The 18258-nt window shown below is 43.8% G+C and overlaps 6 non-coding genes across 6 annotated transcripts; all 6 read right to left on the bottom strand.

Moving 5' to 3' along the window:
- Positions 1 to 3164: 3164 nt before the first annotated feature.
- Positions 3165 to 3236, bottom strand: trnaq-uug (transfer RNA glutamine (anticodon UUG)). Its single transcript has one exon. It is a non-coding gene; the product is annotated as a tRNA-Gln (tRNA).
- A 224-nt stretch (positions 3237 to 3460) lies between these two features.
- Positions 3461 to 3534, bottom strand: trnai-aau (transfer RNA isoleucine (anticodon AAU)). Its single transcript has one exon. It is a non-coding gene; the product is annotated as a tRNA-Ile (tRNA).
- Positions 3535 to 3622: 88 nt separating this feature from the next.
- On the bottom strand, positions 3623 to 3694 carry trnap-agg (transfer RNA proline (anticodon AGG)). The gene has a single exon. It is a non-coding gene; the product is annotated as a tRNA-Pro (tRNA).
- A 2865-nt stretch (positions 3695 to 6559) lies between these two features.
- trnaq-cug (transfer RNA glutamine (anticodon CUG)) lies at positions 6560 to 6631 on the bottom strand. Its single transcript has one exon. It is a non-coding gene; the product is annotated as a tRNA-Gln (tRNA).
- A 10200-nt stretch (positions 6632 to 16831) lies between these two features.
- Positions 16832 to 16904, bottom strand: trnaf-gaa (transfer RNA phenylalanine (anticodon GAA)). Its single transcript has one exon. It is a non-coding gene; the product is annotated as a tRNA-Phe (tRNA).
- A 256-nt stretch (positions 16905 to 17160) lies between these two features.
- Positions 17161 to 17232, bottom strand: trnap-agg (transfer RNA proline (anticodon AGG)). Its single transcript has one exon. It is a non-coding gene; the product is annotated as a tRNA-Pro (tRNA).
- Between the last annotated feature and the right edge of the window lie 1026 nt (positions 17233 to 18258).

Here is an 18258-nt window from a genome sequence, read left to right as displayed (position 1 = left end):
TGAATAAGCTTTTGTTCACCAATTTCTGCTCAAATGTTATATATTAGGCTATGTTTGTTTTGTCAGAAATAAAGTCATCAACTAGGATGCTATTATAGTCTTTGTTCCAATGTAGGCTTTATTCAAACTAATGAATCCTTAACTTTGAAATATGTATGATAAAATGTATACTTTAGTTTTTACAAAGAAATATGAAATATCCATCTGAGAAGTAAGTTTTTTTATTAGTGTTCTAATTGCGATATCATAGTGTATGTAAACTGCAAAAAGACTGTTTAAATATGAATCGCGTCTGTGTGTGAATGAATGAACTGAACAGTTTTTACCAAACCCTATTGCTATACTGAGATGAGTGAAAATCGACTGAAATATGTTGAAATAACGTTAAAATGTCTTTGTATTAGCAACATATTAAACTGCAAATTAATATTTATATGCCCTAATATAGGCTATCATAAAAACAACAAACGATATGCCTATGTTACAGAAGAAATATGAAAGACAACATTTCGTTGACTAGTTTTTGGATAGATTATTAACTGTTTACTGTAGCCTAAACTATAGACTACTGCCACATTGAATAAGCTTTTGTTCACCAATTTCTGCTCAAATGTTAAATATATTAGGCTATGTTTGTTTTGTCAAAAATAAAGTCATCAACTAGGATGCTATTATAGTGTTTGTTCCAATGTAGGCTTTATTCAAACTAATGAATCCTTAACTTTGAAATATGTATGATAAAATGTATACTTTAGTTTTTACAAAGAAATATTACACTTGAAATATTGTTATTTTAATTGTTGCTGTAATTGTAACCTTTTTAATAAAATAGCAAATAATATATTTACAAGGTAGATGTAAACAAAATCTTAAAAGGTCAATATAAGCCTTCTCTTCAAATTATTTGTATTGTGTTTTATTAGTGACAAATTTGGGGAGAGGATACATATCCAAAACTTTCTGAAAATACAGTATGAGAATTAACTACACAATTACTAGAGATGTTCACATTGGATATTATACAATTTGCAAGCAAAAATACAAGTGGAAAAATACTATTTTTTTATAGATTTTTCCAACTGTGAACCAATTTTGTAGTATATATACACATTTCTTTTCTTGTGTCCTTGTATTCTTTCTTGTGGCTCAGTGACACACCTGTGAAAAGCTCATTATGCAGGCTCATTAAGCAGGTCTTTTGTCTTCACAGGTGTGAATCAGACCATTATACATGAGTCACGCCCATTTCGCATATTGCCTTTCCAAACAAAAAGTGTTTTACTAAATTTAAATCAATGTGTTGTTTTATGTGAATGATTTGGAAGGATGATTTTCAGATCATTTTGAAGCAAAAATCCTAGGCGAGAACATCCATTAGTCAAAAGTCTTGTGGACACATATTTAGTATGTGTTTTGTGGCCTTATTTCAGAGATTTTAAGTTTTAGTTTTTTCAATAACCATGCATAAACAATATTCTCTCAAAAATACAAACATGTACATACATCTTGCTAACATATTATGGTAGCCCTGTTTGTGCTATATAGAGTGAATTTACACCTTTGCCATTAACATGTTTATAAATAACTGAAAAAGCACAAATGTTAGAGCATGTCAGAACACCTCCAGGACCCCAAAAACACATAGGACCCCAGAGGGTTAAATCGTTTTGTTTTGTTTAGCTTTTGTGGCAGAGATTACTAAGAAACACCAAATATAACATAAAGGCGTTTATGACAATTCATAATAATATGATCATCAAACAGATCTAAAACTTAAAATGGTATATCAAATCGTTTTGGTATATCTTTTATATCATAGTTGAGAATCATTTGTTGAAACAAAAAAACACTTGTTTTTGCCTATTCATGTCTTTTTAAATATGTATAACATAGTATTTAAAAAGATAACATAAATATGTATACTGGTGTATAACATAGTATAGTATAACATATATGAATTAAACTTTTTTTTTAAAGGTTTTAGTAAAAATCTTCTTGTGCTCAAAATAATGTAATGAATGACAAAAATGAGGATGGAGGAATCGAATGAAAGCTTTTTTATACATTGGAATACTTGATCACTCGAGCGTCACTTCATAGCGTCATCAGCAGCGCTCAAAGGATCTGCCCTCATGTTGTTGCAGTTTGTTTATTTAAGAAATTCATAATAAATAATAATAAAGCAAGATACCCTGTTGAAATATGTGTAATGTGTGGTTTATATAAACTGCAATGGTAAAGTATACTTTAAAACAGATTGTGACCGATGTGAAGGGGGAGGAGAATGTATACGTGCGTCACGTTTAGTCAATAAAACACTTCCGCATAGGATACACCTGTGTATCCTCGCTCATGACTCCTCTGAAAGCCTCCTCACTCCTCGATCCTCGCCTCCTCGCGGTGCAATTAGAGAATTGAGATGTCCTTCAAGATGGCTGAGCTCGATCGGTTTCCGGGTCAAAGGATGGAGGACAGAGGAACGAGGAGACGAGGAGGGATATTGAGAAGCACCCTATGTTTCCCCAATTCCGACTCGGTTTGAGAGTGCCAATTTCACCGCCACGTCAGCAGTTGCGCATCACCTCTGTTTTTTCCCTCCCTTCCGCGAAGAACCTAAAAAATGTTCTACCGAGATTTGAACTCGGATCGCTGGATTCAAAGCCCAGAGTGCTAACCATTACACCATGGAACCAACACACCCTCCCAGCTGTCTGTCTGAGAGGCAGATAGCGATGTGGCTAGGTGGAATCAGGTAGCCTAAAGGAGGCGGGCGTGGTTCCTCTGCCGAAACCCGAGATTGAACCAGGGACCTTTAAATCTTCAGTCTAACACTCTCCCAACTGAGCTATTTCAGCCAGGTACTTGTGCTGTTTAGCCTGGCAAATGAAGGTCCCACCGAGATTTGAATTCGGATCACTGGATTCAGAGCCCAGAGTGCTAACTCTTACACCATGGAACCTCGGCGTGTGTCAACTTTTCCCATGAGGTGCAGAGATTTAAGTCATTCAGTCCAGAAGCGCGATAGCAAGGAGCAAAAGAAGGCTTTGTCTTTTAAGCCCATGTTTCCCCAATTCCGACTCGGTTTGAGAGTGCCAATTTCACCGCCACGTCAGCAGTTGCGCATCACCTCTGTTTTTCCCCTCCCTTCCACAATGATCCTAAAAAGGTTCCACCGAGATTTGAACTCGGATCACTGGATTCAAAGCCCAGAGTGCTAACCATTACACCATGGAACCAAAACACCCTGCTAACTGGCTGTCTGAGAGGTGGAATATGGTAGACTAAAAGAGGCGGAGGTTGTTCCTCTGCCAAAACCCGGGACCTTTAAATCTTCAGTCTAACGCTTTCCCAACTGAGCTATTTCGGCCAGGTACTTGTGTGGTTTAGCCAGCATGGATGTATGGGAGACCGCCCGTCATTTTCGAGAAGAGCAGAACGAAGGTCACAGAGAGAAAATGAGTGGCCCGTACGGGGATCGAACCCGCGACCTTGGCGTTATTAGCACCACGCTCTAACCAACTGAGCTAACCGGCCTCTCTCTGGCACATTTTATCCCCAATTGCTCAGAAATATCCTGGTTGCCCTAATCAGGCTGAAGAGATTAAAAGCAAAGCCTAATAATAGGCTCGTCCGGGATTTGAACCCGGGATCTCTCGCACCCTGAGCGAGAATCATACCCCTAGACCAACGAGCCGAAACATACATCCTCCGTGCTGCTGTCGGGCCGCAAACATTTCAGCTTCCATGGCTTAAAGCGCAATTTTCTTATTAAATCAACAATTAAAAGGTAGCCGGTGCAAAGTTTCCAGCACAGAGGAAATGGGGCCTCTTTTTTTGTGGTCATTGGAAATCACGCTGCAGGACCTGCACACGAATAATGAGAAGCTTACTTACAGGAGCCTGGTCCGCAACACTGGACCCAGTTGATGTTGCAGGAGCAGAGGCAGCACTTGGCTGGACAGAAGGCTGTGGAGGAGACTGCAGAGGAGGCTGAGCAGGGCGCAGAGGAGGAGACTGCAGAGGAGGCTGGGCAGGGCGCAGAGGAGGAGACTGCAGAGGAGGCTGGGCAGGGTGCACAGGAGGAGACTGCAGAGGAGGCTGGGCAGGGTGCAGATGAGGAGACTGCAGAGGAGGCTGGGCAGGGCGCTGCAGTCCTGTGGGTGGCTGTAGTGAGGATAGTCCTGGTGCAAAAGGACAGGGGTTGAAAGCCTTGCTGGAAAGATGGGAGATGCTCTTTCCAGTGGACAGGAAGCTCTGCAGGCGACTGGGACACCTGGCCAGGGGTCCACAATGCTGGAGGAGCAGGATAAGGGGCAGGAGCAGGGGCAGTAGCATGAGCCGGGGCAAGAGCAGGGCCTCTCGAGCCTGCAGTGGCTGGAGAAAAAAGAAAAAACTTACCCACTTACAGGGTTTGGCTGGAGACAAAATCTTTTGTGCCAGCTGTGAAGCAAATAAATGCTTCCCCCGCGCCAACAGGGCCTTCACATTGGTCGCCAGCAGTGGGCTGTTCTTAGTGGCAGTAGGTGGAGGAGGAACAGACACAGTGGCAGTGGGCACAGCAGCAGTGAGGACAGATGCAGTGGGCACAGTGGCGGTGGGCACGTGGGCTGGAGCCTGCCTCTTCAGCACGTATGCTTTGAAAAGGGCCATATTGGTGTTAGGCCCGGCCTTTACCTTCTTCAGGTAGGTGATGAGAGCCTGGGCCTCCTTGCTTGGGTCCTCATACACCTCCTTTATTGACCTACCCTTAAAATCCCCAAACTCCACCATCAGACACCAAGAGTCTCCTGTCCTCTGGGCCTCCTGCAGCATGGCCTGTTTTTTTCTGATACACCTCTACAGCCTCGCCTACCTCCCTGATCTGCGAGGTGTATCTGAGGAACAGGTGTTTGTTGTCCGACAGCGGGTTGTCCCTCTCCTCCTCCCCCAAAATGCTGCTGACCAGATAGCAGGCATACCACAGTGAGTTCTTCAGCAGCCACAGGAACCTCTGACCCTGGTGTTTCCCAAACTGGATCTTGCAGTGAGCCAGAACCAGGAACTGGTCTCCAGGATTCCCTCCATTCTGCCTCACAAAGGCAGTGGCCTCAGCCAGGACCTCCTCTTTACACCTGGCCCTCCCTGCCAACACGATCTTCCTCCTATTGGCCTCCTCAGTTGGCCCCATAAGGAGTCGACCCTCAGAGGTTCTTCGTAAAACCGGGTATGCATACATAATCTGAAAGGACACAGGCATAAACAGAACGTTACATAGCTGTCATATTCCAACTGAAAGTATTTTACTACAGCATTTCTTTTTTATGTAATTAATTATTATAATATTATAATAATTAATGATTATTATTATTATGAGCATAAGCATTATTGTTTTTTATACAACTGTGAATCACTTTGAATTGCCTTGTGTACAAATTGTAAATAGTGTGATGAACTAATTAATAAGAAAATAAATAACACTTCTTGGTACAATCTTGCTGGTATCATGCCATGCTTAAATCGTTTTGTTTTGTTTAGCTTTTGTGGCAGAGATTACTAAGAAACACCAAATATAACATAAAGGCGTTTATGACAATTCATAATAATATGATCATCAAACAGATCTAAAACTTAAAATGGTATATCAAATCGTTTTGGTATATCTTTTATAACATAGTTGAGAATCATTTGTTGAAACAAAAAAACACTTGTTTTTGCCTATTCATGTCTTTTTAAATATGTATAACATAGTATTTAAAAAGATGACATAAATATGTATACTGGTGTATAACATAGTATAGTATAACATATATGAATTAAACTTTTTTTTTAAAAGGTTTTAGTAAAAATCTTCTTGTGCTCAAAATAATGTAATGAATGACACAAAAAATACTAAATTAACAACAACAAAAAAATGGTTTAAGGAGGATATAGCTTAATTAGCGGTCGGCTAATTATCTTGACAGTAGTGACATGTTTTTTACTGTATATCATGGTAAAGTTGCAGGTTCACATGTACAGAAGAAAACGTGTGCTATTACACGCTAGCTGGCTTTATTGCCATGTTTAATTGTCTAAAAACAAACACTGTTTATGAATAAATAATGATCGATTATAGAGTCGTGAAGAATAGACTTACCTGTTGCAAAGATTGCAAAGATGACGATAATAACAGTGGTCGCCGATTGGTCAAAAGTAAGCCACAGGAGCAGAGCCAGGAGAGAAACGCGATTGGTCAAAAGTAAGCCACAGGAGAGAAAGGCGATTGGTCAAAAGTAAGCCACAGGAGAGAAACACGATTGGTCAAAAGTAAGCCACAGGAGAGAACGCGATTGGTCAAAAGTAAGCCACAGCAGAGAAACACAATTGGCTCACGTGGGCTTACTTTGGGCTTACTTTGGCTCAATCGGTAGGAAGCAGTAGGCGCAAGCGAGAGGTAGTGGGATCGATGCCTGCATTCTCCAGTGCTGTCCATCCTTTTTACGCCCCACTTCAAGGGGCACTACCTAGATGAGCTCTTGCGGCTCAGTGCTGCCGAAAAAGTTTTTTCGAACGAGGTACTGCACACATTCCTGGCAAAAGCAGGTCCCACCGAGATTTGAACTCGGATTGCTGGATTCAGAGCCCAGAGTGCTAACCATTACACCATGGAACCTTGGCGTGTGTCAACTTTTCCCATGAGCAGCAGAGATTTAAGTCATTGAGTCCAGAAGCACGATGGTGTCTGTTCCTGAGCGGGTGTCTGTTCCTGAGCTAATGCCTGTTCCTGAGCCAGTGCCAGTGCCAGTGTCTGTTCCAGAGCTGGAGCCAGTGGCTGTTTTAGAGCCAGAGCCGGTGCCGTCTGTTCCAGAGCCAGTGTCTGCTGTTCCAGAGCCGGTGTCTGTTCCTGAGCTAATGCCTGTTCCTGAGCCAGTGCCAGTGCCAGTGTCTGTTCCAGAGCTGGAGCCAGTGGCTGTTTTAGAGCCAGAGCCGGTGCCGTCTGTTCCAGAGCCAGTGTCTGCTGTTCCAGAGCCGGTGTCTGCTATTCCTGAGCCAGTGTCTGTTCCAGAGCCTCTGCCATGGCCGCCCGAAGGGTCTTCACCGCCCTGGCCGCCCGAGGGGTCTGCTACGCCCTGGCCGCCCGAGGGGTCTGCTCCGCCCTGGCCGCCCGAGGGGTCTGCACCGCCCTGGCCGCCCGAGGGGTCTTCACCGCCCTGGCCGCCCGAGGGGTCTGCACCGCCCTGGCCGCCCGAGGGGTCTTCACCGCCCTGGCCGCCCGAGGGGTCTTCAGCGCCCTGGCCGCCCGATGGGCCGTCTGCTTCGCCCTGGCCGCCCGATGGGTCGTCTGCTTCGCCCTGGCCGCCCGATGGGTCGTCTGCTTGTTTTTGTGTTTTCCCCGGGTGTCCACTAGAGGTCTCTTTCCCTTACTGTCACCATTCATTCTGGAACTGCATTTCCCACGATCCTTTGTCTGTTCTCATCACTCATCATTGCACGCAGCTGTTTTCCATTACATTGTTTAGTTCTGTGTATAAATACCCTGTCTGTTTCAGTCCATGTCACGGAGTCGTTGTTTTATGTCCCCACACTTCTGAGGTTTGTTTCTGCTCGTTTCTCGTTTTTGTTGTTTTGTTCTAGGATTGCTTATACGGTGTTTGACCCTTGCCTGGACTGGATTACGTGTACGGATTACCCAATAAATATACTGCTTCTGGATCTACTGTTTCCCTGTGTGTGCGTCGTGACAAAAAGAACTGTAAAAGTGTGACATTTATTAATGTGACATTAATTTAACGTAATGGAAGCAGTTACAGTGCTTATATTTTTTTACAGAAAAATTACTAATCCATATGTATGTAATACCTGGAATAAAACGGTTCAGGTGGAGGTGGAATGACTCCAAGGAGGTAGAGCCTCGAGCACACCTGTAGCAGCACAGCTCCACACCGCCTTTCTTCAGTGTCCCCTTCTTTATGTAGAGCGGAAAGTGCTCTGGGTCTTGGATACACTGTACATGCTTCCGCTGTTCTTTCCATATCTGCTGGATCCGTTCATGGTTCAGAAGTGGAACTCCCAGAGTATCCTTCCCGTCCGCACTGTCAAACTGATCAATCAGTGACCCAATCAATATGGTGGTCTCCTCCTCCCCCCTGGTCCTCCTCCGGCAGTGCAGTGCCAACTCCCTCCGGTTAATGCGAGCACTGACCGCCTTTTCTGAGATGTAGCCAGTCTTCTTTGCTGCCAGCTCACCCTCCTTTGCACGGCGAAGAGCAGCCACATCCTCTGAATCCCACTGGAATATGGACATGGATAGACGTGCCATGAAGATCCCATAGAGCGGATGAGCCTCTGTCGTGACACCTGCAGCAAATCGCCGCATGAAATGCCAGATGTCCAGGCGCACTTCAAGCTCATCCCACTCCGAAAACATGGCCTTCACCTGAGACTGGCCGTGTTGACTGCAGCAATCTCTGTCCACGTACATCACCTTTGGGGATGCCTCTCCTGCCTCTCGGTAGCGCTTCATTAGGCCAGCTGCCATGGGGTCCAGTGCATGTCCCTCGGCGGCTGTTAGGACAGAGACAAGGACTTGGCCGTGTTCGTTACCAACATTTGTGCACCAGGCAGCTGTTCCTGAAGCAGCACCGGCAAGTTTTTTTTGTGACCTATTGAAGAAAAAAAAGATTTTTAAAAACAAAACAAAATAAAAACTCATAACTGTGCATTATGTACACACACACACATATCCATATCTGGACAATTTCTGGATATAAACAGGGCTGTGATACCTTTTTTGTGGAGTCCATCTTGAGAACAGAGCCAAATACAGATGTTATTTTGGCCTTGACCTCGTCCAGTCGCCCCAGAACATCCCTGGCGTACACAGCTAACAGCCACTTATTATTATTATTATTATTATTAGACTTTATTGTCCACCTTGGTGGAAATTTGTCTTTGACTTCTCCAAACATATATGCATCAGTGACACAACAGTTAAAATGACAAAATACACACAGTTTAAAAGTATGACATTACCACCGTCAACATACAACAACAGAAAATGGAAAGCAGCGCAGCCGATTAGAAGTTATATAAAACACAAAGACGCTTTCAGTTTAAATTAAGTTCCTGTATGGCATGGGGAATAAAGGATCTCTTATAAATGTTCCGGCTCGCCCTTGGGACCCTGAATCTACGGCCAGATGGGAGCAACTCAAACTCTGAGTTGAGTGGGTGTAGGGTGTCTGCTGATATCTGTCTGGCCTTCCTGAGTACCGCCCTATCATACACATCCCCAAGCTGCCTTTGTGACTTGGCAATCACCTTCCCTGCAATATTAACAATTTTGGAAAGCTTGTTTTTGTCTTTCACATTCAGATTGCCATACCAAGCTGTTATATTGAACTGTAAAATGCTTTCTACCAGACCCCTATATGCCATCTCAAGAATGTGTTGACTGACCTTGAAGCTCCTCACCTTTCTAATTAAAAACAATCGCTGGTTAGCTCTCTTAAAAATACTCTCTGAGTTAACATTAAAACTTAAAGTGCAATCAATGATTGCACCCAAGTACTTAAAATTTTCCACTACTTCCACAGGCCGGCTGTTAAGTACAACAGGGGTGATGTTACTGGCCCCTCTTGGTTTCGTTCGTATTATAAGTTCTTTTGTTTTAGTCACATTAATTTCCAGTTTAACAGTCTGACACCAGTCCTGCAGTAAAGTGACTTGGCTAAAATAAGCTTCCTCATGTGCTGCATTATTTTCTGTGAGAAGTCCTACCAAGGCCATGTCATCAGCATACTTAAGTAAACTAATATTGGTGCTGTGCACATGTCATTTATATAGATTGAAAACAACAGAGGTGACAACACGCAGCCTTGTGGTGCTCCAGTATTTATGACAAGCTCATCTGAGTAGACCCCATTCATTAAGACTCTCTGAGGGCAGTCAGTTAATAAACTTCTAATCCAGTGAATGAGCCCACCATTCACATTCATCCTATGAAGTTGTTCTAAAAGAATATCAATTTGCATAGTATTAAAAGCAGATGTAAAATCAATAAAAAGAACCCGAGCAAGTGATTTTGGTTGTTGCAGACGTTTAGCTATTTGATTTACAAGAGTAAGAGTTGCGTCCTCTGTGCCCCTGTGTGACCTATAGGCAAATTGAAGGGGGTCAAGTTGATTCCCAACAGAAGCCATAAGATGGGTGCTGACCACTCTCTCCATACACTTGGCTAAGAGTGGAGTGAGTGCCACCGGTCTAAAGTCTCCAAGGTCTGTAGCCCTAGAGACCTTAGGCACAGGTATTATTGTGGACTTCTTCCATACGTTTGGAAAAACACCACAATTCAGCAAAATTTGGAACAGCTGAGTAAGAACCCCTTTAAGCTGTTGAGAGCATACCTTTAGCACCCTTCCTTGGAGGCCATCAGGCCCAGGGGCTTTGTTTGGTCTGATTTTAGAGAGACACATGGCTACTTCTTCTTCAGAAAGCTGTATATGTTCATAACTACCAATCTGATCACAGGTAATATTGCACCCTATTTTTGGGTCTCTCACATCGTATCTTCCATAGAAAATGTTTAATCAATAACAAATTTGCCACAATCTGCCACGTTTACACTTTGTTTTTTTCTTTCCCTACCCATTATTGTATTTAATCCCTCCCATGCTTGTTTTGCATTGCCTGTACAAAATCTTTGCTCAACCTTATTCTTAAAATCTATTTTTGCTGTAAAAGCTTTACGCTTGAAATCCTTCTCTTTCTCCTTTACTAAGTCAGCTTCTCCTCTCAAAAATGCAGCCCTTTTCTCATTCAGACACATTTTAAGATCCTTTGAGAGCCATGGCTTGTTATTACTAAACACTTGAACTATCTTGGAAGTGATAACAGTTTCTTCACAGAACTTGATATAGCATGTGATTGTGTCTGTCAATTAGTGATGATCAGAGCATGCGTCAAAAAACATGCGCCAATCTGTAGAGTCAAAACAATCTCTTAGCTCCTCCTCCCCATCCTCAGTCCATTGACGTACAGTTTTCAGGAGTGGTTTTTCACGCCTGACTTTCTGTCTGTATGTTGGAAGGAGATGAATGACATTGTGATCGGACTTACCAAGAGGAGGGCGACTCACTGCCTTATATGCGTCTGGGATGTTACCGAAGCACTGATCCAGTATGCGAGTGGAGCGAGTGGGCGTGGTGACATACTGCTGCAGAGTGGGTAGATGAGGTGACAGCTGACATGTGTTGAAATCCCCCAAAATAAACACCGGCTGATCTGCTGATCGGGAGAGAGCAGCATTGAAGCTGTCGGTTATTATTTCCGGAGCTTCTTTGTTATTAGGCCCTGGGACATAAACAAGAATAATGGTGATTTGCCCAAACTCCCGCGGAAGGTAAAACGGCCTGATAGATACAGACAGCAGCTCATAGTCTCTAGTGCACACTCTCTTGAGTACTTTGAATTGTGAAGCCCAAGCGCTGTCAATAAACATACAGAGTCCTCCCCCGATGGATTTTTGAGATGACACCTTATCACGATCTGCTCTTATAACTGTAAATCCCTCCATATCAATGCAAGTGCTGTCCTCGTGAAGCCATGTCTCTGTGAAGCAGAGCAAATTACTCCTCCGAAAATCCTCATCAAACCGGAGACGTGTTGTGATCTCATCCAGTTTATTATTTAATGATCTGACGTTTGACAGAGTTATGATGGGAAGCGGGTGTCTGTTTCCTCGCCTTCTCAACATGTTACGAACGCCCCCCCTCGAGCCTCTTTTTTTCGTTTTCCTACCTTGGGCTTTTCCATGAGGGGTTGATGATACGTGATTTAAGTCCACAGACACAGCTTTATTCCTTAGGGCAAGAAGAAATTCCCTCGAGTATGTAATCAGTGGCGACGTTCGTTCACTTCCTTCATTGTTCCCGGCTAGGGCAAAGTTCTCTCTAACGACAGCATATAGGATAAAAAAGATCACCACTGCGCGCAAGTAATCCATTTCCATGTTGCTTAACTCAAGGACGTGAACAAAACAAAAGTTTACAACACGATAAACGCCAAAAATTCACAAACAACAAACAAACGAACGGAGAAGCACAGGGTCAGCAGCCGTGCCGCGCCCCCTAGTTCAACTTAGGTTTAGGAAGGGCAGGTAAAAGGGGAGGCTCAGCAAACACAGGAGGCTGCACAAGGGAGGAGCTTGTGAATGGTTCACAGGCAGTCAGGTACTGCAGGACACGCTGTGTCCATGCCTCACTGTGTTGTTCCATCAGCTTCTTGTAGAGCTGAGTCACACTGTTGCCCAGTGTCCTCTCCCTCATCATCCTCACCACCCGGTTGTCACATGAGTATCTAAAGAAACAACAGTATAATCATGCAAATGCTTTGGTTGGAAAAAATAACACAAATAAAAGCGCCTGATAATGAATGATTGTCATTATGAATTACCTGTATGTCAGCAAAGCTGGAAACTGACTGCGGTGGCCCATATCCAGCTGTCCTAAGATGTCCTCATTCCAAGCTGGATACTTCTTTTTGCAGCGTTTGCACTCCAGATACTCAGTGGCAAGGTCATACCACCCATCAATGTCCAAGACCTTGCGCACGGTACGGTAAAGTCCTGCCGCTGTAAGTCTGTGCTTACCACAGTCTGGGCGAACGCAGACAAGAGGAAACAACCACATCTTTAGCGGCATCCATAAGAAAATGGGCCGACAGAAGAAGAGGTCAGGTGAGGCGGGTGGCTGGGTGTTTATTAAAGGGGGCTGAGGAGGATACCACCAAAGCTTCAGCTGGGACACTATTTCTGGCTTTTCGGTTCGCATGTTGGCCTTAAACAGTGTGTTCCGGATCCACTCATGCTGGAAAGGTGGAAGATGATCTCTCCAGTGACTAGGAAGCTCAGCTGGTGGCTGATGATGAGGAAGAGCTGGTGTCTGTGCTGTTTCCGCTGATGGAGACGGACCGGCACAGGCCTCTGAGTGAACAGTAACATAAACAATATAAGGATGACTGTTATTTGATAGTAATATGCCATAAATGCAGTCCACAAACAGCCGGCGAAGCAGTAATTTTAAACAAGTATTAATAATAATTATGATTATATTTAGGAATAACAGTGAAGAAAATGGTATTAGTGTCAAGAAGCAAAGAACACAGTGTACACTTTATTGATGTAAGGAATATGGGATCAATATAGCTCTTTGAGAATGAGGATTAGATGGAATGAAAGAAGGAAAATGAGTCGTGATGAATTCAGTAAAAAAAAGTATGATGCCCACAGACATGAAGCATGCACACAGACACAATAAGGAAAAACTGTTCCTCTAATTATTAGAACAATGAATCTCCACCATCCTGTCTGCTCAGGTTGAGTGAGTGAGAAGAGCAAGCGGTGTGAAAAAGTTATCCAGTGATTGTTTAGCAACAGGTAAGTTCGGAAACGCAAATAAATACACTGACACCTTTGGACATCCTTAAGGTTTGGAAGAAGTGCACTCAAAGAATGCCTCCCGCTTGAGGCATGATGTCACATAATTCTGTATTGTAAACAAAAAATATTTAAAAAATGTTTATTTATTTTCAAAAATAATGATTCTCAGTGGGTTTCCACAAAACATTCTTATAATATTTGCATTTGTGTCATATGCCACACCTGTATTTAGCTGTGCTTCACATTGTGATGCAGCAAATACCAGCTCCTCATCATCATCTTCAGCAGTGGGAATGGAAGTGCCTGGAGCACAAATGTTAAAACTATTACTGTGATCAATACATGGAGACAAACATATGTAAGATGTTGCTTACTTACCAGTAGCGAAAAGCTGCTTTGGGACCAAATGTTTGGCTGGGGGTTCTGCTGCCGGAGGAGGTAAAGTGGACTGCAGTAATGGATCTGGAAACAACAAGTGGACAAGTTTGCCATGACGATAAATCAATACATGTAGAACTGCTGTAGGGAAAATTCTATATTTACACTCCTACTCACAGGGTTTAACTGGTGACATTAGTTTTTTTGCCAGCTGTGAAGGTGACAAATGTTTGCCACGCGCCAACAGTGCTTTCACAGTGGCGGTCTGCTGTAAACCAGTTTGGATGGCTGTAGGTGGACGTGCAGAGGCACTAGAGGTTGCAGGTGGACGTGCAGAGGTACTGGAGGCTGCAGGTGGACGTGCAGGCTGATGTACACTGGTGCCCATATCAGAAGCCCGTCTTTTCAGGACATACGCCTTGAAAATGGCCATGTTAGTGTTGGGCCTGGCATCTGCCTTAACCAAGTACCTGATGAGGGATTCGGCCTCATTGCTCTGGTCTTCATAAACATCCTTCATGGACCGGCCCTGAAAGTCACCAAACTCCACCATCAAGCAGCCCTGGTCTCCAGTTGCCCGGGCTTCTGCTTGCATTTCCTGCTTCCTGTTATACTTCTCTACTTCTTCTGCCATCTCTCTAATATGAGAAGTGTACTGTAGGAACGGTTGTTTATTTTCTGACAGGGGGGTTGTCTGCGCGTTCTCACTGGAAATGCTGAGCACCAAATACACTGCGTACCCCAGAGAGTTTTCCAGGAGCCATCTAAATCTCTGACCCTGGTACATCCCAAACTGAAGTTTGCAGTGAGCCAGTACTAAAAACTGGTCACTGGGATCTCCACCGTTTGTGCAGACAAAAGTACTTGCCTCTGCCAGCACCTCCTCCTTCGATTTGGCCCTTCCAGACACCACATTTTGAAGTTGCTTCGCCTCCGCCGATGGCGCCATGAGGAGACGGTTTGATGTTGCTGACTGGCGACGAAAAACGGGGTATGCGTACATTTTCTGAAATGAAAATCAGAAAGAGACTATTACCTCTGTCAATCTAAAAGATACCTGTATGTTAAGTGTGTTACAATAATTTAGCAAACTACACAGCAGGACTTAAATCATGTTTTTCAGGCATTTTGGGTGACAATATGGAAAGAAATTATATGAAATATTAGATATTATTATGAAAATCTTGGCAATTACTACTAACTCCCATTATTACACTTCTTTTTTCATTACATGTTGCCCCAATAATACATTAATATGCAAATTAGATACATAGATACATTGTATAAAATGGGAAAACCCGCTTATGGCCATTTTACACACATATTGCATAAAGCAAAATGGAAGTCTATATCAAATCATTCTGTTATCTTTTATAACATAGTTGGGAATCATCTTCATACAAAGTTTGGTATATAAAATCCTGAAACCTAAACAATTTCAGGATATAAAACACTGATATAATTAAGCTATATCCTCCTGAGACCAAAAAAAGTTTAGTTAATTTAGTATTATGTGTGTAATTACATTGTTTAGAGCATAAGAAAGTTTTTTGCAAAAACGTTTTTTTTTTTAATAATGTTCATATAGGTTATACTATGTCTTCTGTAGAGGACACTAGGACTCATTTTTTATTATTATTTTATTTAAAGACATGAATAGGCAAAAACAATGGTTTTTTTTTAGATCACGTCTTTTTAAATAAAATAATAATAAAAAAATGAGTCCTAGTAGTGTCCTATACAGAAGACATAGTATAACCTATATGAACATTATAAAAATAAAAATAAACGTTTTTGCAAAAAACTTTCTTATGCTCTAAACAATGTAATGACACACAAAATACTAAATTATTAACTAAAATTTTTTTGGTCTCAGGAGGATATAGCTTAATTAGCGGCCGGCTAATTAACTTAACAGTAGCTACATGTTTTCTTTTCTGTATTTTATCATGGGAAAAGTTACAGGTTCACAGGTACTGAAGTAAACCTGTAATATACACGCTAGCTAGCTATATTGGCATGTCTAATTTTCCAAAAATACACAATGTATATGAATAAATATTAAACGATTATACAGTAATGAAGAATAGCCTTACCTGTTGCAAAGATGACAATAATAGGAGCCGCTGATTGGTCAAAAGTACGTCACAGAAGAGAAACACGATTGGTCAAAAGTAAGCCACAGGAGAGAAACGCGATTGGTCAAAAGTAAGCCACAGGAGAGAAACGCGATTGGTCAAAAGTAAGCCACAGCAGAGAAACGCGATTGGTCAAAAGTAAGCCACAGGAGAGAAACGCGATTGGTCAAAAGTAAGCCACAGGAGAGAAACGCGATTGGTCAAAAGTAAGCCACAGGAGAGAAACGCGATTGGTCAAAAGTAAGCCACAGCAGAGAAACGCGATTGGCTCACGTGGGCTTACTTTGGGCTTACTTTAGCTCAATCGGTAGGAAGCAGCAAGCGCAAGCGAGAGGTAGCGGGATCGATGCCTGCATTCTCCAGTGCTGTCCATCCTTTTTACGCCCCCCTTCAAGGGGCACTACCTAGATGAGCTCTTGCGGCTCAGTGCTGCCGAAAAATTTTTTTCGAACGAGGTACTGCACACATTCCTGGCAAAAGCAGGTCCCACCGAGATTTGAACTCGGATCGCTGGATTCAGAGCCCAGAGTGCAAACCATTACACGTGGAACCTTGGCGTGTGTCAACTTTTCCCATGAGCAGCAGAGATTTAAGTCATTGAGTCCAAAAGCACGATAGCAAGGAGCAAATGAAGCCTTTGCTTTTTAAGCCCATGTTTCCCCAATTCCGACTCTGTTTGAGAGTGCCAATTTCACTGCCACGTCAGCAGTTGCGCATCACCTCTGTTTTTTCCCACCCTTCCGCAAAGAACCTGAAAAGGTTCTACTGAGATTGGAACTTGGATCGCTGGATTCAAAGCCCAAAGTGCTAACCATTACACCATGGAACCAACACACTCTGCTAGCTGGCTGTCTGAGAGGGAGATAGCGATGAGGCTAGGTGGAATCAGGTAGACTAAAAGAGGCGGACGTGGTTCCTCTGCCGAAACCCGGTATTGAACCAGGGACCTTTAGATCTTCAGTCTAACGCTCTCCCAACTGAGCTATTTCGGCCAGATACTTGTATGGTTTAGCCAGCAGGGATGTCTGGGAGACCGCCCGTCATTTTCGAGAAGAGCAGAGCGAAGGTCCCAGAGAGAAAATGAGTGGCCCGTACGGGGATGAAAACCCGCCACCTTGGCGTTATTGGCACCACGCTCTAAGCAACTGAGCTAACCGGCCTCTCTCTGGCACATTTTATCCCCAATTTCTCACAAATATCCTGGTTGCCCTAATCAGGCTGAAGAGATTAAAAGCAAAGCCTAATAATGGGCTCGTCTGGGATTTGAACCCGGGACCTCTCGCACCCTAAGCGAGAATCATACCCCTAGACCAACGAGCCGAAACATACATCCTCCCTGCTGCTGCCGGGCCGCAAACATTTCAGCTTCCATGGCTTAAAGCGCAATTTTTTGATTAAATCTACTATTAAAAGGTAGCCAGTGCAAAGTTTCCAGCACAGAGGAAAAGCGGCCTCTTTTTTTGTGGTCATTGGAAATCACGCTGCAGGACCTGCACACGAATAATGAGAAGCTTACTTACAGGAGCCTGGTCTGCAACACTGGACCCAGTTGATGTTGCAGGAGCAGAGGCAGCACTTGGCTGGACAGAAGGCTGTGGAGGAGACTGCAGAGGAGGCTGAGCAGGGCGCAGAGGAGGAGACTGCAGAGGGGCTGGGCAGGGCGCAGAGGAGGAGACTGCAGAGGAGGCTGGGCAGGCCGCAGAGGAGGAGACTGCAGAGGAGGCTGGGCAGGGCGCTGCAGTCCTGTGGGTGGCTGTAGTGAGGATGGTCCTTGTGCAGAGGGACAGGGGTTGAAGGCCTTGCTGGAAAGATTGGAGTTGCTCTTTCCAGTGGACAGGAAGCTCTGCAGGCGACTGGGACACCTGGCCAGGGGTCCACAATGCTGGAGGAGCAGGATAAGGGGCAGGAGCAAGGGCAGTAGCACGAGCCGGGGCAGGAGCAGGGCCTCTGGAGCCTGCAGTGGCTGGAGAAAAAAGAAAAAACTTACCCACTTACAGGGTTTGGCTGGAGACAAAATCTTTTGTGCCATCTGTGAAGCAAATAAATGCTTCCCCCGCGCCAACAGGGCCTACACATTGGTCGCCAGCAGTGGCCTGTTCTTAGTGGCAGTAGGTGGAGGAGGAACAGACACAGTGGCAGTGGGCACAGCATCAGTGAGGACAGATGCAGTGGGCACAGTGGTGGTGGGCACGTGGGCTGGAGTAATGTATATAATAATGTAATGAATGACACAAAAAAATACTAAATTAACAACAACAAAAAAATGGTTTAAGGAGGATATAGCTTAATTAGCGGTCGGCTAATTATCTTGACAGTAGTGGCATGTTTTTTACTGTATATCATGGT

The sequence above is a fragment of the Siphateles boraxobius genome, unplaced genomic scaffold (assembly GCF_051911475.1).
Source record: "Siphateles boraxobius isolate OS27281-9 unplaced genomic scaffold, OSU_SipBor_1 19, whole genome shotgun sequence".
Classification (NCBI taxonomy): Eukaryota; Metazoa; Chordata; class Actinopteri; order Cypriniformes; family Leuciscidae; genus Siphateles; species Siphateles boraxobius.
The sequence above is the reverse complement of the archived record's forward strand: the minus strand, read 5'-3'. Positions and strand labels throughout refer to the sequence as shown.